General features: G+C 42.3%; 1 non-coding gene across 1 annotated transcript; it reads left to right on the top strand.

Moving 5' to 3' along the window:
- Window positions 1-1,646: 1,646 nt before the first annotated feature.
- LOC148028151 (U6 spliceosomal RNA) lies at window positions 1,647-1,749 on the top strand. The gene has a single exon (XR_015692746.1). It is a non-coding gene; the product is annotated as a U6 spliceosomal RNA (small nuclear RNA).
- The last annotated feature ends 3,490 nt before the right edge of the window (window positions 1,750-5,239 follow it).

The raw sequence follows: 5,239 nt of genomic DNA, 5'->3' as shown, positions 1-5,239 counted from the left end.
ATCCTTTGTGGAAGGCTGATTATTTCCTGAATTCACATATATGTTGGAGTTTGCGATGTCTAGCATTAATCAGCTTTACGAAGCTTACAAGTGCCATGTGTAGATGCCATAATCCATTCATATTGTAATGCTGTCATAAAATCTGAAGGAATACACTCACAACCATAAAACAAAACCGTCTGGAACTTGTTGCTGTGTGGAAAATTGATCATTAAGATTATTCACATGTTGAATCTTCTATCCTGGAATTATTCAAAGTTCTCAGTGGTCGTGACTTGGCTTTCGAAAACCCTTCGACAACGCTCTCTTGGCATGAGACCTAAGCACTCCCTTGTTCTGATCCCTGTAAGACCAAGTCCTGTTATTCCTTGGCTTGGTCTGCACCTCTTGTATTATTGGCGCAGCTCGAATGAGCACGTCTTGTAGGTCCGTTGGGTGCATTGATTCCAAATGGGTGTTTATGGGTGGATTTAACCCAGCACAAAACTTTGACACGTGTTGTGTCATATCCATTTGTGGCACGTACTTTAAGAGAGAGATGAACTTTGAATAGTATGCATCCAGGGACACTCCAAGCTTCTTTAATTCATAGAATTCATTCATCTTCTATGTGCGGTAGGCAGGTGGCAGATACCTCCCTCGCATAGCCTTTTTAAGCTTCTCCCAGGTAACTAACCCTTCTGAGATCCCTTGGTCTCTGCACCATTATTTCCACCAAAGTCTTGCTTCACCGGTAAGCTTCATTTTTGCAAGCATCGCTTGGTTAGCGGGTGCAGTTCCTACTGACTCGAATAATCCCTGCCGACAGAATCAAGGTGCTGGGGCGTTACGAGAAGAACGGGTATCAAAGAAAGGGATACCCCAAGCTTCCTATGACCTATCGATTCTTGGAAATTCATGACCCCACTCCATATTATTACTTAGTTCCCGTAGCTGAATGTAACACAATCCTATTTTCCCCAAACTAATGTATTAGCTTGTTTTACCTTCCCAAAAATAAATGTACTTGAAAGGGCTATGCCCACATGAATGAATAAGATTTTTTTTCTCACTGTCTGTCATGGCTGTAAGAGTTGGTAAAGGAGTTAAGCGATTAGGTCACTTGGCTAAAAGATGAACTGGGCATATTAATGCAATGTGAGAAATGTTTAGCAAGTTTTTAACATAAAGAATCTTATTGCCTAGGCGCAACCTCAAGTGCAGATTCCTAGTCCGACCCCTGCACCAAGTACATTTGTAATTCAGGAGAAGAAGTTCCTTCTCAAGCAAAACAAGCCACCTGAATTCGATGGAAAGGGAAGGAACGTCCAGACTAATGCCGAGGTTTGGATCGAATCTGAAAGGAACTATGCTACCCATGATCTGGAGCTGTTGGCTGTCATCCATGCTCTCAAACTTTGGAGACACTACTTGTTGGGTAACAAATTTACCTTAGTGACGGACCACAAAAGTCTTAAATGGATTTTCACCCAGAATGAGCTCAATATGAGGCAATGTCAATGGATTGAAGTGCTGGAAGAATATGATTTTGAAATCAAATACCGGCCTGGTAAGAAGAATGTAGTTTCCGATGCACTCAGTCGCAAGGCCTTTCTGAATTCTCTGATTTTGCAAGATCCATCAATAGCAAAATCTCTAGCCACAAAGGTATCAATGCCAAACAACCCAACTCTTGAGATAGCTAGAGAAGATTAGCATGGCCCCTGTGCAAGGATGGCACACACAAATCGAGAAATTGTCCAATTTTTTATCAGATGTCTCTTCGGAGACATCTGATAAAAAAAAGAGAATGTAATATTTCCACAAACAAAATATTAACAACTTTTGATCCTAAGCATAAGCAATTTCGAGTGACCTCCCACAACAGAAAAACCTTGGGCTAAGTGCTCCTTCTTCATGCACTAACAAACTCCAGTCCGCGTTGTGCATAAGAGACCGTGGCTAAAAACCATAGCCCACACAAGAACACCCCTTCATGGGAAAAAAAGGGATAATTTTTGCAAATTTTTTTATGAACTAACTCCCTCCCCTTCAGTCGTTGCATGGCGGGGAGAGGGAATATGAGCTTGAGTGGTGGAAGGGCATGGGGAGAGGAAGCATGCTACCAGCCACTTGTGTGGCTACCCCCCCCTTCAACCTATATGAACCCCCCTCCCAAGCTTGAGGGGAGGGGAGTAAGGAGATCGTGCTATGCTGCCCGCCGTCGCTAGTCTGATGCCACCATACTGTTGCGCCCCATCGTCGTCACCATCATCATCATCATCATCATCATCATCATCATCATCATCATTATCATTGTCGTCATCTCCCTCATCGTCATCTCCACAATCATCTCCCCATCCACGTCATCTCCCTGCTTCTTCTAGAAGCTTGAAAGCTTCTATTGGAAACTTCTAATTGAAGCTTCTCTAGGCTTGGTTCACTCGTGCCTTCCCGGTTTCTTAAAACCGTGTCTTGCAAGGCCCAATTTTTGTGCAAGGAAGAAATCTCAGGCAGTAGGGAGTTTTGGAAATCGGATAAAGGGCAAGGAGAGTTTGCGGAGTCGAAGTCTACTGGGTCAATGGCTCCTAAGCAAAAGTCAAGAGAAGCGCACGCGGGAGCTTCCACCCAAAGTAGTATGAGAGTGGACAACACACCGGTATTGAATGCCCAGGTTCCGAAAATTAACCCCGCATGGAAAGGTTGCATTAAGCATGTTTAATTCTCGTAGGAAATTTTAAATGCATTGGGAAATTTATATACTCATTCGATCTACAAAGTTTTGTTGCATGTCGAATATTTGCAATTGCTTGCACTTCCGTGGTCAAGGATAGTTGAAATTCTGAACGTATGATGCATAAGTAAAAAGACGGAATTGTGCAAAGGCATCCTGGTTGCATCGCGCAAAGGATGGGGCATATAACACATAATGCACTTATGTAATAATTTCCTAGTTGTGACTCGTGTACAAGATAATCGTGGACGCCCATTAAATGATGTCTGAATAGTTGCAATGCATGGAAAGGATTTATGTACTTTGTAAAATGCATGCGATTATAGTTACATTCTAGGTTGGGTTAAGTGTTAAAGGAAGGTTTAAATCAATGATGGTCTCATGGCATTCGCTCATGCATGGAGTTCTTTTATCAAAGTTTGAATTTGGAAAAGGATGCATCTTCATATTAAAGCTTGAATTCAATGCATAAAACGTAAGGTTTATAAGAGTTAGCTCTGAATGTCAATCATTATAGTATAGGGCAAGGAAAAGAAAGATCTCTGTAGATCCTTTAAGTTGCATAAAGGCAAAAGGGTCTATGGTCTCGAAATTGCATGGAATGATTCATCTCACCTATCTTGCAGTTACTTACATCTTTTAGGGGAAAGTACTTGAAAATTTAGAAGAAAGTATTTGCATCTTTAAAAGAAAAGATCATCTTAAATCGTGGGTTGGTTAGATCAACTAAGTAATTTGCGTATAATTGAGTAGCTTACATGAGAATCATAAATGTATGATTAGTTAACATATGACGATCACCTCAATGTGCTAGGTAGGGTTAAGCTATGATAAATTTCTGCCTAGTATCGCACTTGGGATGCCAATTTAATACTTCCAATCTTAAAGGTCCTACCTACATCCACGAAATGTTAGGGTTATTTAATCGCCATGCAAGAAAGATCTAGGGTTCTCACCCTAGGGATCAGTTGACCAAATGCTAGACTCCCGCAAGGAATTTAGGAACCCTAGGGCCAAAACGACTATCAGCCTAGTAGAGTTAGGGATTTGGATTCGGTCAATAGGACTCCCAAACCCCACAACTTGATCAAAGGTTCTTGACCAAGGAATACCGTGCGGTGAGAAAATAATCCCACAAGTTAGGTGCTGACACCTATCCCGTCCAACAAGCTGCAACGTCGTATGGACTTGTGTCTAAATCACAAAATAGTATTGCCACTCCTTAAGACCAAGTTTGACGGGTTCTAATTACAAGTCTAATTTTCTAGAAATTGAGTAGTCGTCCTGCTTCAACACTCTTCCTTGAAGACTGATTTGTGAAGCTAGGGTAGTTATGAATTGCCAAGAAAGCAATTGACCAACCAAGTTAGGGCGACAAGGTTGCCCAGGATTTACTGACCTTAATATAAGAAAACCTAAGGTATTGACAATTTGGGTCAACAAGGTATAAACCCTAACCCAAGGGAAGAGTGTAAACAAGTAACTCAGCTTACAAAACCCTTGGGATATTGCCAAGTTACGATTGATCCAGGATCGAATGCTATAGGCATTCGGGGAAGAAGCAATCACACCTTAGAAGTTGGTTGTACAAACGACTACTGGAATGCTCGTGCTTGTAAAATTAGATGCACTGTTTGTACTTCTTTACTCAAGGAACTAATCTAGGAAAAACATCCAATGCTTCAGGTTAAAAGCCTAGAGGGAGAGGCAGTACCAGTTACCTCCGAATGTCTACCTGACCCTATCCAAGGGGGTTGTTAGCTGCGCCGGGTATGTGGACCAAACTCGCCGCGGAGGTCTCTCCGTGGGTACTACTTGGAGGAGGAGGATGCCTGGGTGCCAGGGGAGGCTCTGGCCATAAATTCCTTGCCTTCGGATCCTGCACAAGAGGCCAACATGACTCGAGATGGGATCTCGAGGCCCGCATACTAGTCAACGGGCGAAACTTTGAATAACGATCCCTGAGGATTGCTCGAATAGCCTTCGGGCAGGGATATTTGATGTATTCTAAAGACTTTGATAAATAAAGGGAAGCTGTTTTCACTTAACCCCTTTACCAACTCTTATAGCCATGACAGACAGTGAGAAAAAACAATCTTATTCATTCATGTGGGCATAGCCCTTTCGAGTACATTTATTTTTGGGAAGGTAGAACAAGTTGATACATTAGTTTGGGGAAAATAGGATTGTGTTATATTCAGCTAGGAACTGAGTAATAATATGGAGTGGGGTCATGAATTTTCAATAATCGATAGGTCATAGGTAGCTTGGGGTATCCCTTCCTTTGATACCCGTTCTTCTCGTAACGTCCCAGCATCTTGATTCTGTCGGCAGGGATTATTCGAGTCACTTCCTCGTACACATACTTTTTTTGCTGGACCTTTCGACCGCCGACATGTAGGGTTGCGTTTGCGTGAGCCTTGACAAAAATGAACAGCTTCACAATCTTTAAATCCTCTATCCACTTGATTCTCTTCAAGTTGGTCCAAAGGTATGCAAGTCGGTGGGCCGCTATGTAATATATTC

This window comes from Lygodium microphyllum, chromosome 12 (assembly GCF_053477565.2).
Source record: "Lygodium microphyllum isolate KBCC chromosome 12, Lygodium_microphyllum_v1.1.10, whole genome shotgun sequence".
NCBI classification, from domain to species: Eukaryota; Viridiplantae; Streptophyta; class Polypodiopsida; order Schizaeales; family Lygodiaceae; genus Lygodium; species Lygodium microphyllum.
This window is presented reverse-complemented; position numbering and strand designations above follow the sequence as displayed.